The sequence below is a fragment of the Rhinopithecus roxellana genome, chromosome 4 (genome assembly GCF_007565055.1).
Source record: "Rhinopithecus roxellana isolate Shanxi Qingling chromosome 4, ASM756505v1, whole genome shotgun sequence".
Taxonomy (NCBI): Eukaryota; Metazoa; Chordata; class Mammalia; order Primates; family Cercopithecidae; genus Rhinopithecus; species Rhinopithecus roxellana.
Window position 1 is genome coordinate 20,729,254 of NC_044552.1, and position 19,649 is coordinate 20,748,902.

At 41.0% G+C, this 19,649-nt stretch overlaps 3 non-coding genes across 3 annotated transcripts; 2 read left to right on the forward strand and 1 right to left on the reverse strand.

Annotated features, from left to right (window-relative positions):
- The first annotated feature begins 4,871 nt into the window (after positions 1-4,871).
- On the forward strand, positions 4,872-4,953 carry TRNAS-AGA. Its single transcript has one exon. It is a non-coding gene; the product is annotated as a tRNA-Ser (tRNA).
- Positions 4,954-5,560: 607 nt separating this feature from the next.
- Positions 5,561-5,632, forward strand: TRNAD-GUC. The gene has a single exon. It is a non-coding gene; the product is annotated as a tRNA-Asp (tRNA).
- A 2,160-nt stretch (positions 5,633-7,792) lies between these two features.
- On the reverse strand, positions 7,793-7,874 carry TRNAS-UGA. Its single transcript has one exon. It is a non-coding gene; the product is annotated as a tRNA-Ser (tRNA).
- Between the last annotated feature and the right edge of the window lie 11,775 nt (positions 7,875-19,649).

Sequence of the window (19,649 nt, forward strand, 5' to 3'; positions counted from 1 at the left end):
GGCTCCCAGTTCATGCTTGTGGGTTCCAGCTTGTTCTATTATTCCCCACTTTACCTCCTTCATCCTTTCTTGATAATCTGCCCCACAGTCTTTATAATGCTGAAGCTTGAAGTGCACCCCAGTGGTTCTGCTTCTTTTGTTGAATCCTGACTGCTACATATCAATGACTCAACTAAATGATCAAAAGCTTGAACAAATATTTTATAAAAGAAGATGTTCATGTATCTAATAACCAATTATTTTTCATGGGCCTGTTGCAATTGTTGACTCTCACAGTGTTAATTATGAATAAAATTAGCTGCAATAAAGTGTAGAGTCAAGAAAAGGATCATGGAGGAAGAGGATCAGTAAACACAACTCAAAGGAAAGGATGATATCCCACCAGGATTTAAAGTCAAATTGGTCATTTTTAAGACCAGTGCCAAAAGGACTCCTGTTTCTTCTCCATGGTAAAGTAATAGAAACCAGACTTACCCTATCGCCTTAAACAACTGGAAAACTGTACAAAGTATATGTAACAACTTTCTTCAGACAGACAATAGGCAGTGACTAATTTTGATACCTGGGAAAAGGGAACAAATGAGAAAGAAATTGCCCTATTTACTGCCTATAATCAGATTAAGAGGAACATTTCATAATCATAAAGAGGTCAATACACCAAGAAGCCACAATAACCCTACATGTATGCACCTACAAATAGTGCTTCAAAATATGTGTAGTGAAACCTGCTAAACTGCAAAGAGAAATAGAAAAATTACTCAGTTATAGTTGGAAATTATATTTTTATTATTATTTTTTTATTTTTTGAGACAGAGTCTTGCTCTGTTGCCTAGGCTGGAGTGCAGTGGTGCGATCTCGGCTCACTGCAACCTCTGCCTCCCAGGTTCAAGTGATTCTCCTGCCTCAGTCTCCCAAGTAGTTGGGATTACAGGTGCCCACCACCATGCCCAGCTAATTTTTGTATTTTTAGTAGAGACGGGGTTTCATTATGGTGGTTAGGCTATTCTCAAATTCCTGACCTCAGGTGATCCACCCACCTCGGCCTCCCAAAGTGCTGGGATTACAGGTGTAAGCCACTGTGCCAGGCTGATAGTTGGAAATGTTAACACTTCTTTCTCAGTAATTGATAAAACAAATAGTCTGAAAATTCAGTATGAACACAGAAGATTTGAACCACATTACCACAAATTTGACCTCATTAACATGTATAGAACACTCTTCTCAGCAATAACAGAAAATTTTCTTGTCAAGTGCTCATAGAATACTTACCAAGACAGACCTTATTTTGGGCTAAAAAATAAATCACTGTAAGCTCAAAAGGACTGAAATTACAGAAAGTATATTTTCTGACCACAACAGAATTAAACCAGAAATCAATTAACAGAAATTAAACAAAATAGCCTAAAACCAAATAATACATCACAAGGGAAATTTAAATTATTTTGAACTAAATAAAAATGAAAACAAAATATAAAAAAATGCAGCTAAAGCTTTTCATAGAAAAAAGGCTTATATTATAGAAGAAAAAAGTGGCCAGGTACTATGGCTCATGCCTGTAATCCCAGCACTTTGGGAGACTGAGGCAAGAGGATTGCTTGAGCCCAGGGATTTGAGACCAGCCTGGGCAACATGGCGAGACCTGTTTCTACCAGAACAGGAAAGAAAGAAAGCAAGGAAGGAAGGAAGGAAGGAAGGAAGGAAGGAAGGAAGGAAGGAAGGAAGGAAGGAAGGAAGGGGAAGGAAGGAAGGAGAAGGAAGGAAGGAAAGAAAGAAGAGAAAGGAGAGAGAGAGAGGAAGGAAGGAAGGAAGGAAGGAAGGAAGGAAGGGGAAGGAAGGAAGGAGAAGGAAGGAAAGAAGAGAGAGAGAGAAAGAGAGGGAGGAAGGAAGGGAGGGAGAGAGGGAGGGAGGGAGGGAGGGAGAAAGAGAGAGGAGAGAGAGGAAGGAAGGAAAGAAGAAAGGAAGGAAGGAAGGGAGGGAAGGAAGGAAAGAGAAGCCGGGCTGGTGGCTGGCGGCTGGCGGGTGCCTGCAGTCCCCAGCTACTCAGCAGGCTGAGGTGGGAAGAATGTTTGAGCTGGGGAAGTGGAGGCTGCAGCAAGCGGAGATTATGCCACTACACCCCAGCTGCCCCCCAGCCTGGGGGACGGAGCCAGACCCTATTAAAAAAAATAATTGTCTATCAATCATCTATAGTTTCACCTTAAGAAACTAGAAAAGTAAGAGTAAATGAAATTCAAAGTAAGTGGAAGAGAACAAATATTAAAGAGCAAAAGGGAATGAAATAGAAAAACAATAGAGAAGATCAATGAAATCCAAAAACCAGTGCTTTGAAAAGATGAATAATAAATAAATCTCCAGTCAGACTGGTCAGAAGATAAATGCAGCAGGAAAGAAAGAGGGGACTTTACCCAGATTATACAAAAAATAAAAGAATATTTTGGATAATATACCAATTAAATTGACAAATTAGATGAAATATATCAATTTCTCAAAAGATAGAAACAACTAAAACCCACTCAAGAAATAATCTGAATCGTAATATAACTATTAAAAATATAATTTATAATTTAAAACGTCTCAAAAAGAAAACTCCAGGCCTAGATGGCTTCATTGGTAGATTCTACCAAACCTTTAAAGAGGAAATAATATCATGTCTACACAAACTTTTCCAGAAATTGGAAAAGTAGAGAACACTTTCCTACTCAGTTTATGAATTGGATATTAGTTGACGTCAAAACTTGGGGGGGGGGAATGAAGGGAAACAAAGAACATAAATGTATCTGTTTCCACTGAACCGTACACTTAAAAATGGGGTAAAATGGTAAATTAAACATATATATTTTACCTTAATAAAATAAACTACTGTAAAAAATAAAAAATGAAATAGCCCTACCTCAGCAAAAACAAAGCAAACAAACACCAGATCACAGTTTGAGGGAAAAAAAAAAAAAAGCAAACCAATGTTCCTCATGGAAATAAGTGTAAATATTCTTAACAAGTGTTAGCAAACTGAATCAGCCATTTTTAAAAAGATGATATGCTGTGACCAAGTGGGATTTATCCTTTGAATGCTGAGGGGACTGTGCCTTTCTGTTCTTAAAGGTGTCATTTTCCATCTCTATAAGGAAAGATACAGAGTAAGATGCTTTGATTTCAATACTTAGTAGCCCTGTGAATTACAAACTTCTCTAATCTGAACATTTTTCTTATTGTAAAAGTGGATGGCAGCACCTCATGGAACTGTTATGAGAGTTACATGAGGTCCTGAATATGAAGGCGTTTTCTAAAATGTGAAATTTAGAATAGTTAGATGGTATCATTTTTTTTTTTTTTTTACTGGTTCAATATCCATGCCACACCACTCCGTATTTCTTCAAACAGATAACAAGGTAATACAATCATCTTGTAGTCTTAAGGAAGTGTGGGAACACTTTAAGTACAAATACAAATAAATACACATACTTTGCTCGAAAATTTGAAAGAGAGAAGAGCTGAAAGAAGAAAACGATGAGGAGTTATGATCCAACACCTCGGATAAATTAGTATTAACTTTTTTGTTTTTACACAACCAGGTTTTAAATGCATAAGTATGCAATGGCATATGTTAGCCTGTTTTTCCATTTTTAATTTTCCAATTACATAAATAATGCAGATTATTTTTATGACAAATGTAAAGAATACAAAGGTAATCGAAATTGATATTTTAATCTCTCACATTCCATTTTGCTGTTTTATTAGATCGGTGAGTGTCCCTTCTGATGTTTTTAATGGACTTTAATTTGGGGGTTCATTCGATATAAATAGAACTATTTATGTTCGCTATTTTGTGTATTAAAGTTTACACACATTTTCCAAATAAAACGATAAGAATCTAATTTTTTTTTTTTTTTTTTTTGAGACGGAGTCTCGCTCTATTGCCCGGGCTGGAGTGCAGTGGCTGGATCTCAGCTCACTACAAGCTCCGCCTCCCGGGTCTACGCCATTCTCCTGCCTGAGCCTCCCGAGTAGCTGGGACTACAGGCGCCCACCACCGCGCCTGGCTATTTTTTTGTATTTTTTTAGTGGAGACGGGGTTTCACCGTGTTAGCCAGGATGGTCTACGATCTCCTGACCTCGTGATCCGCCCGTCTCGGCCTCCCAAAGTGCTGGAATTACAGGCTTGAGCCACCGCGCCCGGCCAGAATCTAATTCTTTAACAGCTGTATGGTACCCTATGACAGGAATGCATCACACCATTCCCTTACTGGTTAGCATATTTATATGCTATATACAAATAATGCCACAGTGGACATCTTTGCATTGTAACCATTTAAATCATGTAAATCACCAGCTGTTTTCGCCCAGTTTCTACTTTGATCAAAGTGCTGATTTCACACAAGTTATGCAATCTTCCACTCTGTCTTCAATTACCTACGAGTGTCCAGGACTATCGAAAGACGGGCTGTTCAAAGGCAATGGATGAGTGGGGGCCATAAGTTAGGGTCTCACTCCACTTCGTAATTAGCAAAGTTTAGTTCCATCTGCAGAGACTCCACTGCCAGAGCTCAGATCACAGCCTACTTTCGGGCGCCGACGAGAGCTCGCTCACCGTTTACTAACGTGAAGTTTGTATTGTTTGCTTGGAACGCTGATGCTGCTCATCGTCACGCGGGAGGACTCTCATTCCAGTGCTCTTGTCCAGGTGGCCCAGGAGGTTGGCTTTTTTTAAAAAAAAAAAACCAAACTCTCGTTATACCTGAAAGTTTACATTCAACTCACAAAGCCAATTTTCTTGTACCAATACAGTAGTTATCCTGATTTGCATTTCTTCATGTCTGTAACGTGAAAAAAAAAAAAAAAAAAAAAAAAAAAAAAAAAAAATGTGGTGCGGCCGGGTAGTCGTGGCCGAGTGGTTAAGGCGATGGACTAGAAATGCACCGGGGTCTCCCCGCGCAAGTTCGAGTCCTGCCGACTACGAGGTGACAAGGAAAGATTTAGAAGAAAGAAATTCAAACTAACTCGCGTGTTGCGAGTTGAGTTTGGTACTTCCCCGATCCTGAAACCCCACAACAATGGAGGGTGGAAGTTATCGATTGACTACTTACTATTTTCATTAAGATTATGGGTGCCTTAATTAGTAGATACCTAATCATTTTCCCTTTAGCAGAACCTTTGCACGGTTTTCGGGGACGCCTTGCGTTTCCCTGCCCTCCAAATCCTCTTGAAGCCTGTACTTGTTACAAGTCTTGATAGTGCTTTCCTCTTCATGGAAATTTAGTCTTAGTCTGAGGTCCAAGTCTGTGGTCAATTATCAGTTTCTGTGGAATCAGTGGTTTAACTGCTTTTGTCACCCGGTCTCGCTGGTTGCAAATGACTAGAAACACTGTCAGAGATATCGACACCATCACAATCAAAAAAGCAGGCTGTCCTGACAGACCCCTTCGTTTGGACTGAGGCGGCATATTAAAGTGTAAATTCGTCAAGTATAATCAATTTAGTACAATACAAACATACAGACTTAAAAAAGTGGACGAGAGTACTTCAGTTTATTAAAGGTAGTCAAAACAGATAGTTACTCAGTTCTTCCTCGTTAGTATAGTGGTGAGTATCCCCGCCTGTCACGCGGGAGACCGGGGTTCAATTCCCCGACGGGGAGGAAAGCAGGTTTTTGCATCTTCTGCCCACTGATGGCCCCTACCTGGCTCTGAGGGCAGAGCTGCAGTGGGACCCACTTGCCATTTCTCCTTAACTGTCACTGGACCCTCTCGACTTTCCTCACTCTTAAGACCAGCTGTTCTGATCAGAGAAACATTCCAGTCAATTCTGAAAACTCAAAGTCACAGTTAGTTTAAGGCCCTAAGGAGAATCCAGGTTTAAATGACACAACATGCACTCATTAAAAGTTATTGAGAATACAGTTGTGTAGCATCTACCTCTTATTTGCATGGTCAAAAAGCTCATGTAAATGTTCAAATCCTCCATCCTTCTAGACATGAAATCCTGGAATGAAGATTATTGACATGGTCCAGCTGGGGGATTGTGTGTGCTCCAGCTGCACTAGCTGACCTGGGCAACTCCAAACTATAGAATCCACAAGATGTCAATCAAACGTATGAGGGAAGATGACGAAGTGGCCACAGACTTTTGAGGAGATTCCCAAGTTTCAGGAACACATGAGGAATGTCAACACTGCTGCTTTCAACAATATCTGAAGCTTCAGGCAATGTGTTAGTGAATGTATGTCAGATTTAAAATAAAAATCGAGCTTCCTGAAAGGTGGGGGTGGGGGGGACTTAAAAAGCCATAGCAATCAGGACAATGTGATACTTGCTCAGGGGGTGTAAATTGGCTCAATCACTTGCGAGAATGACTTAGCATTATATATTAAAGCTTGAATGTATACATGTACTGTGGCTCTGCAATTCCACCCATAAGTATATCTCTCCAACAAAAATATTTATTTATATTCACTGAAATACATGTACAAGAATATTCATGGCAGCACTAGTTGTAATGGCCAAACTGGAAATAATCCAAATGCCTCTATGGAGGTGTTGGACTTTAAGAAGCGCCTTGACATCAGGGGCTGATTTCAAAGAGTGGAGGGAGTGGAAAGTTACTTGTCAGAACAAGAGCAAGGGCATTTAGGGGTTGCTAAGACAGAGGAAACTCAGAATAAAAAAGTGGCCAAGAGGGGTGAGAACATTCCTGTATTTGGCACCCTGCTAGCTTCTCTTTTGTTCCATTCCTTCCATCTCCTGGCCTTTCTCCTCTCTTCCGTTTTCTTGTTTTTCCATATCTTTTCTTCTCCTCCCTAGACCTTTTCTTCCCAACTTTCTTCTGTATAAGAACCAAAGTACTGAGTGTCTGAAGTTACACCTTGTTTCCTGAATGTACTGTAAAGCCCAGATAAGTGTTCTTGGTCTTTGAATGTGCTGGAGAAGATAGGAAGAATAGACTGGGGCCAGAGAACTTCACCTTGAATTTTTCTAAGCTGTAAGATGAAGGCATTTAACAAAATCAATAGAATAAAAATAATAAGGGCTTGGCAGTCAGAGGTTAGCTTTAACATCCACTTCCTGTGGTTTAATAAACCTTTCCCATTCTTGGGCTCTCGAATTTTCAGGCCGAGAAGATACAATGTTTGTGGTACTGTCTACAAACCAACCATTTATATTGAAGTTACAATCACAGTCATTGTTATTATTGCTGCAAAACAGGTAATGCCTTATTGCTGTTGAATGACAGACAGTCCCTAAACTTGGGCTAACAAAACACAACACTTAATATACAATAGGCAAAATCTTCACACCCCAGACAAGCAACTTAGACTTATCTACAGAGAAAATTCCATGGAGTCTGACTTCAATTCTCAGAGCTTGTAGGTGAGGAAAAGAGAATTGCCTTCCTCAAATTAGGATTAACGTTAGGTGGATTAACGTTAGGTGGTGTTTACACCACAATAGATTCTCTCCTACTGGAGACACAGTTGTCTCGGGTGTGTTGGAGGAGGAGGTTAATGGACTCAGAGAAAGAGGTAAACTATAATGCAGGGTTACCTACAATGATGACAGATAGAACGCAGAGCACAAGGCAGGGTTACCAAAGGAGATGACACAACTGTAATCCAGGAGACTCAGTTGCCTTTGGGGTACAATTAGAAAGAAACTAGCAGGGTTACCTACAATGATGACAGATAGAACGCAGAGCACAAGGCAGGGTTACCAAAGGAGATGACACAACTGTAATCCAGGAGACTCAGTTGCCTTTGGGGTACAATTAGAAAGAAACTATTTGGGAGAAGTCAGGCTAAAACCGTAGCCGGCAGGATTCGAACCTGCGCGGGGAAACCCCAATGGATTTCAAGTCCATCGCCTTAACCACTCGGCCACGACTACACACCCATATAGCATTCTTGGTTAAAGCTTTTGAAGATGTGAGTAGTGTGCCATTCTTGGGTAGTATAGTAAGTAGATACTACAGTAAAAGATGTTTTGGTGCCTGGTTACTAAGTCTAGTAACAAATAATTTTCTAGGTGCATTAAGAGCTTCCAACTTTTAGATGAAATAAGTCATCCATAGTGAATTGGAATTCAGTTGAGAAATGTGGAGTTCAAAGGAGCATTCCAAGACAAGAGATTTGAATTTTCTCTCCCCCTAGAACTCCACTTGCTAGTCACGGTTGATGCACCTGTTCACAGGTATTTGTGAGATACCAGCAGAAAGGGAGTTTGGAGCTGAGGGTCTGATCCTAGTAGCTTCACACCCTCAAATGGCAATGGCACAGGAAACCTGCTAAAGGAAATTTGAAGGAATTATGACCTTGGAGTCATTTGCTTTTACTTTCAGTATTGAATACTAAGCCAGAAATATCTTCAACAGCTTTGAACTGCTTTGTTCTTTCTCTGGCTTAAACCCCGTCTCTACTAAAAAATACAAAAATCTAGCCAGGTGAGGTGGCAGGCGCCTGTAGTCCCAGCTACTCGGGAGGCTGAGGCAGGAGAATGGCGTAAACCCGGGAGGCAGAGCTTGTAGTGAGCTGAGATCCGGCCACTGCACTCCTGCCTGGGCGACAGAGCGAGACTCCGTCTCAAAAAAAAAAAAAAAAAAAAAGAATTCGTTGAAACCCAATTTGAGCAGGGGTGCAGGAAGAGAAGGGGCAGGGAAGACCTAGCCTTCGTGGACCCTCTGAAGAAAAAGTTGATGGGAAGGTCTCCATCCTCTCAGGAAAAGCTAACTCCTTTTCACCTTCCCCAGGGAGGGAAACAGGCAGTCCCAGGAGCCAGGGGAATATGGAGAACCTTAGATAACATGTTTTCCAAAATTTTCCAGCTTGAGAACATTCTTTGTCCCTCCTAATGCAAAAGAGCTTGTGAATGCCACACTAAATCTAGCTATATTAATACCTTTTATTCCCCCTAGGATTAAAGACTGTTGGTTCAGGGAAACACTACAGAACCAGGCTTTTATTGTTTATTCTTTAATGGGGAATCTCAGGGATTACAGCTTTGAGTTCTGGGAATTGAAGTGCTTGACCAAAGTACCACCAAGTAGATTCAGACAGACTTTCAGATACAAATGGGAGAATTCCTTTACATTTGAGACCCTCAAACTCTCTTGCAGATACAGTTCTCCCACATTCATTTTCGTTTAGGGCAGACAAAAAGAGAGTTGCTCCTGAAGTGAATTGCACTGTGTTGCTCAGAAAGATATGTTGATATCCTAACCTGTGGTACTTGTGAGTGTGACCTATTTGAAAACAGTCTTCGCTGATTTAATCAAGTTAAGAGGAGGTCACACTGGATTCAGGTAGGCTCTAAATCCAGTAATCCAGTGACTATTGTCCTTATAAGAAATGGAAAATTTAGAGACACAGTCACCAGGACAAAAGCCATGTTGAGAGGGAGGCAGAGTGGAGTGATGCAATTACAAACCAAGAACGCCAAGGATTTTCTTCAATCATTAGGAGCAAGGAAAGAGGTCTCAGATTCTCCCTCAGAGCACCTAGAAAACAATCAACCCGGCCAAAATCTTGATTTTAGATTTCTGACTTCTAGAGCTGTGAGAGAATAAATCTGTCTTTTTAAGTTACCCAGTTTATGGCTGTTAGGGCAGTCTTAGGAAACTAATCAGCTCCCTTACCCATGTTCTTGCAACAAGATCCTTGCTGTTGCAGCCCTAGCACTTCTCCATTCCACCAGGAAGCTCGTGCAAATGGTGACTCACTTCTTTTTTTTCTCTCTCTTGAGATGGAGTCTAGCTCTGTTGCCAGGCTTGGAGTGCAGTGGTGGGACCTCGGCTCACTGCAACCTCCGACTCCCTCCCTGGTTCTAGCGATTCTCCTGTCTCAGCATCTTGAGTAGCTGGGATTACAGGTATGCGCCATCATGTCCAGCTTTTTTTTTTTTTTCCTGTATTTTTAGTAGAGATGGGGTTTCACCACGTTGGACAGGTGGTGTCGAACTCCTGACCTCGTGATCCGTCCGCCTCAGCCTCCCAAAGTGCTGGGATTACAGGCATTAGCCACCGCGCCCGGCTGACTCACTTCATTTTGAAGAAAACTCACTTAGCGAAACAATCCAAACTAAAAGAAATCATTTATGTTCAAAGACACTTATGATATTTTGTTATAATAATGAAATAATTAAAATAACAAACATTTCCAACAATAGGAGGGAAGATGATTATGTAATATAGGTTATATCTACCTGGAAAAATACTACAAATCCAATAAAAACTATATTTTGCAACTCTTACTAGTGGATAGCAGAAATAAATAAATAAACTAACAGTATTTTTGAAAAGATTGTGATAGTTCAGGCAAGAAGCATGTGATATAATGTTAAGTGAAAAGAGGAGAATTTTAAAAATGCATATAATGTATAACCTCATGTAACATTTTTGCATTATACATATTTGGGAGATGTGGGAGAATACACCAATGCATTACTAGTTGTGCCTGGGTTGTAGGATCATAGGGGGTTTTTTTCTTTGTTTTTCTATGCTGTGAAGCAAACATCATTATTCAGGTTTAAAAACAAACGGGCAGAAATAGCATTTTATTGCTGGAACAGGGAAAAAGTAGTCCCTAGATACAATAACTTTGATTTAGTCAAACATTTGGCTCAAGTGGTCACATTGTTCTAGGGGACTTCTGGTTAAAATGGTAGTGAAACCCAGGGCTTTATTTTTGCTTTCTTAAGATGCCCACAGGTTGGCAATAAAAGCAATTCAAAAAATGTGTAAACCTACAGTGATGAAGAGAGCATGAGAGCAAATAATGGATAGTACAAAACATTGTTTGCTTCCCAAATTAAAGTAGCTTGATGCAATGGAAATTTACGAGTTTTTTTTTTTTTTTTTTTTTTTTTTTTTTTTTTTTTTTTTTTTTGAGACGAAGTTTCGCTCTTGTTGTCCATGCTGGAGTGCAATGGCACCGTCTAGGCTCACCGCAACCTCTGCCTCCCGAGTTCTAGCTATTCTCCCGCCTCAGCCTCCCAAGTAGCTGGGATTACAGGCATGCGCCACCACGCCCGGCTAATTTTTTGTAATTTTAGTAGAGAAGGGGTTTCTCCATGTTGGTTTGGCTGGTCTCAAACTGCCGACCTCAGGTGATCTGCCCTCCTCGGCCTGAGATTTATGTCTTACCCATGTAACAGTCGATTGCAGATTTTTGTGTCAGCAAAGAAAGAGGAACCTGTTTTTTGTCCTTGTGGTGATTCAAGGTTCCAGGCCCCTTCCATCTTATGAATCTATTATCCCCTAAAGCTTGGGAAAGTGCACACCAATTAAAGGTTTAGAGAAAAACATGTTACTTGCATTCATGATTTATTGATTATAGCTAATCATATGGCCTCACTGAGGTGTAAGGAGTCTTGGTAAGTACAGACTTTGGCTGGGTAGCTTAGTCCCACAGACAACACTGTACTATGGAGGAGGAAACATGAATTTAGGTGGATACCACAGTTATCAACAAAATTTGGGAGACAGAAGGGAGTTGGATAAATAGTAATTGAATTAGAGTGGATAAAGCTGAAACCTGTTTGCAAGGTGGGAAGCCAACAATAATAAAGCTGATGTCACAGTTTCTTGGAAAGGCTTAAGAGTTGGAAGAACCTGCCGGGTGCGGTGGCTCACGCCTGTAATCCCAGCCCTTTGGGAAGCCGAGGTGAGTGGATCACGAGGTCAGGAGTTTGAGACCTGCCTGACCAACATGGTGAAACCCCGTCTCTACTAAAAATACAAAAATTAGCCCGGCGTGGTGACACGCGCCTGTGATCCCGGCTGCTTGGGAGGCTGAGGCACAAGAATTGCTTCAACCCAGGAGGCGGAGGTTGCAGTGAGCTGAGATCGTGCCATTGCACTCCAGCCTGGGCGACAGAGCAAAACTCCATCTCTAAAACAAACAAACAAAAAAAGAGTTGTTAGAATCATGTAACCTTAGACTCATTAGTCTGTACTGCCCCTCCTTCACAGAGGGTTTACTTTGGGAAAAAAGCTCCAGAGATGCTCTTGACTTAAGGATACTAGGTATAATTGAAATTGGGAGTGAAGCACATATTGAAAATTGGGAGATGGAATGAAAGTCTCTATAGGACACTTGAAGCTCCCTTTCTGTTTCAGAAAGTATGGACAGCTAAGCTTTTTCTACCACTAGCCCTAAACATGCAGAAGATTGAAAGACTCTGCTCCCCAAAAAAATGGACTGTCATTAAGAAAACTGACCCATAGATATGGACATATCAAGGATCTGGATTGAAATGGCCTATCATACACAATCATTCTAGAATGAGGCCTATATTTTTTTCCATACCCATAGTACCAATTAGGTTTTGGGGTCTACCTCCTAAATATGACTGAACTGCTATGTGCCACCAGAAATTGGAGAAAACACAGGTACCAAGGCAAACAAATGAACGAAAGAGAGCCTGGTGGAAATAGAGATAAATAGGTAACAGAAGCAAAAAACAAAAACCTCAAAAAACAAAAACCTATCATTATTATTCTCAGGGAAATAAGAAAGCATTCTGTATATATGAGAATAATAAGATACTATTCTATTATTATTATTATCGTTTCAAGACAGGGTCTCACTCTGTGGCCCAGGCTGGAGTGCAGTGGTGCTATCATAGTTCACTAAGATGCTATTACTTTTTAAAGAGCATTAAGGGGAACAAGAACCCTTGAAAATAACAAATATGGGCATGGGGCAGGAGTATCTCAGCCAAGAAAATTATGTATGTGTTAGGGAAGCTCTGAGAGTATGGTTGTGGAAGCGCGCCACTATGGTTTGAATCCACAGGGTATATTGATCACCCTGCCCATGCTGAAGGTATTACAATGCAAATTGAAGGTGAAGGTGTAAAATTTCAATTCATTAAAAACAAAAATTTCCAGAAGGTGTCTGACCAGAAAGGAACCCCCAAGTTGCTGCAAGCAAGAAGCTGAGACCACTAAGTTATTTTCAAGACTGTCAGCAACCTTTTTCTCATGTTTCCATCATTCCCCTCCTTGGCAATCTCCATGAAGATGACAACTGAATCTTTATCTCCAGGCCCGACTTCTCTCCTGAGTCTTCCTAGTGGACAGGTCCACTTGAATGTACTACAGTTACATCAAAGGGCAACATCTAAAGGAGCAGAAGAAATGTGCTTTTCCCTTTGGCCACCATTCTAACTTTTAAAAAATCCTTCCTTTTAATCCTCAATAAATATCTCCAAGGAATAATATTTAAAAAAAAAAAAAAAAAAAAAAGGAAAATAAGCCTGGGCAACATGGCAAAACCCCATATTCATGAAAAATACAAAAAGATTAGCCAGATGTGGTGGTGCACACCTGGCTGAAGCAGGAGGATCACCTGAGACTGGGAGGCTTAGGCTACAGTGAGCTGAGATCACTCCAGCCTGGGTGACAAAGTGAGACCCTATCTCAAAAGATAAAAGAAAATAACAAATATGACAGAAAAAAAGTTTAACAGAAGGGTTAGAAAACAAAGTTGAGAACATTTCCCATAAAAAGTTACAAAAAAGAAAAATGGAAAAATAGAATAAAAGATAAGAAAATTGGAAGACAAATCTAGAAGTTTCAACAATATGTGATTGAAAGTTTTGTGGACGACAACAAAGAAAATAGAGAGGGAAAACTATTAATGAATGCAATAAAATTTTCTTTTCTCTCTCTTTTTTTTTTTTTTTTGAGATGGAGTTTTGCTCTTGTCGCCCAGGCTGAAGTGCAATGGTGCGATCGTGGCTCACTGCAACCTCCACCTCCCAGGTTCAAGTGATTCTTGTGCCTCATCCTCCCAAGTAGCTGGGATTACAGGCATGTACCACCACGCCCAGCTAATTTTGTATTTGTAGTAGAGACGGAGTTTCTCCATGTTGGTCAGCCTGGTCTCGAACTCCTGACCTCAGGTGATCTGCCCACCTTGGCCTCCCAAAATGCTGGGATTACAGGCATAAGCCCGCACCCCCGGCCGTTTAAATTTTCTAAACCTAAAAAGGATCCAAAGGATCCACCTACTGCCCAGCACAATGAACCAAAACAAACAAAAACAAAAACAAAACAAAAACAAGACAAAAAACAAGAATTATCCAGAGTGTCTATTTTAGAATGGCATTTAAATTCATCACCACACTGATAACAAGAAGACAACAGAGTAATGCTCACAGAATTCTAAGATAAAATTATTTTCACACTAGAAATCCCTACCTGACCAAACTAAAATCATTTATGAAGTTTGAATAAATATATTTTCAGAAATGCATCATATTTTTTAGGTCATAAGCAGGAAACAGAGACCTCATGAGGACTCAAACTCCAGTGTCTTACATGCAGGGAATTGGTTACAGAGGTGGTGGAAGATCAAAGAAGCCAACTGGGATGGGAGGTAGAAATCTGAACCCAAGGGGTGGGATCTCCCTCTGGAGCAGGCAGGTCTGGCAGGATCTGGAGCCATGGAGGAGACACAACTGCTGCCAGAAATGCTGCAAGTAACAGGGAGGGAAAGCAAGAAATATCCTGACTTCCTTCTTCTCTCTACCTCTCAATATTCCTTCATTGTCTTCTATTGGCTGAACTCAGGCAGAAGTCAGCAGCCATCAGTGGAAATGCAGTGGCAGGGGCCAGCCACTGGCACTACAGAGATGACCAAGGGAGTGGCTAGGAATGCATCTGAGCACAAGCAGGCTTAAGATTGCCAAATGCAAAAACCTCAAAAAATTTCTCTTTTCTCAGAAAGCTGTTGGAGGATCTTCTCCAAAAATAGGGAGTAAACCAAGAGATTTGTGACTTAACAAAAAAACCATTCAACACAGGTGAGCGGTAAAGGGGCTGGCTCTTCCGCAGATGGAGAAGCATCAGCATGATCGCTATGAAGCAGACCTACAGATTAACCAGTTCAAAAAAAAGTTTAAAAAAAAAAAGGAACTGAAAAATGACCAAATTCAGAAGTATTTTGCAGCACTGGAAGAGAGTTGGGTGACAAATTAGTATTAGAAACACAGAAAGGAGGCAAACAAACAAAAGAGGCAGTATTCAAATCAGGAAAAACAAGAGAATGTAGTTATAGTATACAAGTGATCCTGCGGTGAACAATATTTCCATGGACATAATAAGGAAACACTTAACATTATTTAGCCACAATACTATGATACAAATACATTGAAAGATGAGGGTAGATAAGTGTATTTGTGTTTTAGGCTATATCTTTTCTTTCAGTGTGGGAAGTCTTTAGATATCTGTATCAATCAGGACATGAGCAGGAAGTGGAATATTTACTTGAACTAGAAAAGTTGAGGATAATTTATTTAAATTATTATTTATAAATAAATGGGCAACATAGATTACTGGAGCTACTAATCCCACTACCCTTGAGCTTGACGGGCATAAGATGGAGCTTGGGACCTGCAGCTCTTTGGAGAGGGCTGTGTAGAGAGGTTTCCTGGCGGATGTTGGGACATTTCCTGGGGGATTCAGACTGCAGCCAACAGAACCAGAGAATAAATATACCAGCTTCACTCTTCACTCTCCCCCTGGATCTCTTGTAAGTATTCTCTTGGCCAAACTCAAGCAGGAGTCAGAGGATAAAGAAGCCCATTGAAAATGTCCATACTGATCAGCACCAGGGCAGACAACAAGATGCAGAATGGGGCCAGGGGACCTAGATGATATGCAGCACGAGGTCTAAAATTGAGGAACCAAGAAATTGCAGGGCAGCCAGGTGCAGTGGCTCATGCCTGTAATCCCAGCACTTTAGGAGGCTGAGGTGGGTGAATCACCTAAGGTCAGGAGTTTGAGACCAGCCTGGCCAATATGGTGAAACCCCAGCTCTACCAAAAATACAAAATTAGCCGGGAGTGGTGGTGCGCGCCTGTAATCCCAGCTACTCCATAGGCTGAGGCAGGAGAAAGACCTAGAATCCAGGAGGCGGAGGTTGCAGTGAGCTGAGATCGCACCAGCCTGGGTGACAGAGTGACACTCTGTCTCAAAAATGAGAGAATGAGAGAAAGAAAAGAAAGGAAAGGAAAGGAAGAAAAGAAAGAAATAGAGGAAAGAAAAGGAAAGGAAAGAAAGAGAGAGAAAGGAAGGAAGGAAGGAAGGAAGGAAGGAAGGAAGGAAGGAAGGAAGGAAGGAAGGAAGGAAGGAAGGGCAACAATAACCGCAATCAGTTGTGCTTACGAAGTGTCAGGCATTGTTCAAAGTTCTCACTGAATTTTCTCAATAACCTGTAAGTGTTCCTCTTATTCCAGTTTTACAGTTGAGGAAACTAAAACACAGAGAGGTTAAGCTCCTTGCCCAAGGTCATAGAACTAGGAGTGAAAAGCAACTGGACAGTTGCCACTAGGAAACCTAAATTCAGTTTAGAGAGAGTTTGGAACAGGAAAATGCTGTGCTTCTTTGTTTTTCTTATGATTTTATTTAGATGAAAGATCCAGAATAGGTCAATCCATTGAGACAGCACGCAGACTGGGGTGGTTGCCAGGGGTTGTGAGGGAGGGAGGAAAGGGGAGAAACTGCTTAATGAGTAAGGGGTTTTACCCTGGAAGGATAGAAATGTTTTGGAACTAGATAAAGGTGGTGGTTACACAACACTGTGAATGTTGTGAAGGATATTGAATTGTTCACTTTAAAATGATTAATGGTGAAAAAACAAATAAACAAAAAAAGACTGTCTTCCTTAGCACGCCTGAACAAATGCAGTGTTAATCCACTGAGTACAAGTACTGAGGCATCAGCCTAAATCAGTGGTTCCCAATCAGAGGTGATTTTGCTTCCCAGAGGACGTCTGACAGTGTCTAGAGACATTTTTGATTGTCATAACAAGAGATGGGGAGTATACTACTGAGATCTAGTATGTAGGGGCCAGGGATGCTACTGAACTTTGTACAATGCAGAGGACAGCCCCCACCACAAAGAATGACCTGGTCTAACATGCCAGTGGTGCCAAGGTTAGAAAACCCTGGACTAGACGATCAAGGACTGAGGGTGATAGGGGAATAAGGGACCCGAGGTATAAACCGACTAAAGGAGTTCCTTCTATCGCCCAGGAAAGAGGTTGAGAGTGGAAAGGCAGGAGACTGTCTCTCCCTTTCTCTTCCAGAATAGTCCTGAAAATCAGTGCAACCTCGGACATCCACGGTTAAAAGTCAGACCCTGTTTTGGAAATGGCTTGGAAGGGCTGCTTTCTGTTCCTTCTCAAGCCCACAAAGTTGCTCTTCTTTCTTTGCTCAGACCCTTTCCTTCTGCAGACTGTCTTTCCTGACAAGAACAGACTCAGATAGTCTGTAGAGTGGTCCCGCCCCGAAGCTGCAAAATAGTGTGCAAAGCTGTCATGAGGTTTCCACTGCATAGTTCCAATGTTCCATTTGCTCTGGCGACAGATCTTTCGGTGACCTTCGAAAGCGGCTTCGAGATTGACGATGTATAAGAATCTGTGGCCGGAAAGCACAGCATGTTGCCCAAGACAGTCCACAGACATCGCAGTTGCCTGGAAGTCACGAAACTACCACCATGTTCTCGCTGCTCCATCGCGCCGCCATTTCCCACTCTCGGCCGCTGCGACCCCAGGACGGCGCCCTCCCACCCCCCAGACCCAGGTCCCCTGGCCCCCTGAGCCCTACACAGCCCGCGAGTCAGCCCTGACATGCCAAGTCCCCTGCTTCTTCGTGTTTTTATAGAAAAAAACAAAACAAAACAAAACAAAAAACTTGCCAATCCATTTGGGTTATAAAACAATGTATTGTGCACATTTACTATAATGATAATAATTATATAAGAAATAATTTGGGAGAATGGAGTCCAAAATCAGCTATAGTCATGAGGATTGCACCTGGAAGAGACTGCCTCTCTGATGTTCAAAGTTTGAGAATTAGTCCTTAATGAATAAATGTATATAGTGCAATTTTGAAGTGTATACTTTCCTTTTGTGAACAAGATAGAATCCGCACTAAACAGAAACCAATACAATTCTCTGTAACAAATTATCTCAGTAGAGGTCCAATTACCCTGTGATAAATATGCACCTGTTCTTCTCCACTGTCTGACCTACTTATGTCTGCATCAAGTATCCCCAAACTGCTCTGTCAGGAATATACACCCCAAGAGCCCTCTGAGAACTGGTTTAACTAGTATTTTGGCTTGTTATGGGTGCACCTGTGACCTAAGTTACAAGACCAATATTAATGAAATGTTCATGTACAATTAAAAGACAATTTTACTTCAGTAGTATGATGCTTAATTTCTGCTTATAGAATTCATTTTTTATTAGTTAAAAATTTTATTAGTTAAAAATTATGCTAGATGACATACAGAGGAATATCAAATGCAGAGGATTCTTAGCCTGAGATTCATGGACCTCAAGTGTTTCATGAACACCTTGAGATAGTTTTCAAAATGGTGTATGTGTGTATCTAGGGGCATCTTTCCGGGAAAGGGGTTTCCTAGATTTTATTCAATATGATCTGGAGTCCAGAGCAAAAAAATATTGTACAAATCTTGGCTCTACTGGCTTTGACATTGGGAATTTGAGGGAGAGGAATTTTCCATCAGCATTTTGTTTTTTGGGAAATAAATAAAATGACTATGAGCAAACATGAAGACCAATTTCCAAAGACTGGTACCAGTAGCTCCTGATGTAGAACCAACTTCAGCATGGCAGGGAACAAAAAAATGTTCAGTTATACTGAGGGCAAAAGGACAATGGGAATCTCCTAAGTTCCCCAAAGTCACTTCTGCCGCTCCCTGATGTTTACAGTTCAAAGCAGATACTTGTGCTCCCAAAACAAGCAACCTTGAAGCCCTGGCCCGATCCATGGTCTCAGTCTATCCTTCAACTTTTTCTCAGCCCTTCTTTTACTTCCACTATGGTATTGCCACCCAGACGACCAGTCCACAGACTACGCCCCTATCTTGTATCTCATAGTATGTGAAAAGGTTTGGGCCAACACTGTCTTCTAAATACTATCTTCAATCCCTGCCTAAACTCAAATATCCAGCTTATTTGAGCTTCTCAGTTTATCTAGGCTGTTAGTTTCTAGTCACCTGCAGTTTTCCCTAACTTTCTCTGTGTGGGTGTTAGTTTATTCACAGTTTTTAGCCAATATCCCATCACTACAAACTGAAATCTCCACAGGCAGGGCCAGTGCTTAGTGTACTGCTCAATTCTGGGTCCACAGCACTAAGGGCAGCAGTGGGCATGGCACAAAAATTTGTCCTTCCTATTTCCAAGTCTTTATACTCTTAGGTCAGTTGCATGCTGTGCAAGCTGTGTCACTAGGTCTGATAATGTGGCTCATTAAGCAAAAAGAGGAGATAATTGTACCGATGCACATTGCAAGCCAGAGCTCTGAATTTGTTTTGAAGAAATAACTTCATTTGGTCACATTTTTGTTCTTATTCCCATGATCAATAGTTTCCATTTAATTGGGAAGATAGAAAGGAGTTCCCATATATCCCCACACTCAGTTTCCCTTATTATTAAAATCTTACATTGGTATGGTACATTTGTTACAAATAATTAACAAATATGTATACATTATTATTAACTAAAATGAATATGCTAGATTTCCTTCATTTTTACGTAATTTCCTCTCTCTGTTCCAGGATCCTACTTAGAATTCCACATTATTTTTAGTCATCATGACTCCCTAAGCTCTATTGGCTGTGGCAGTTCT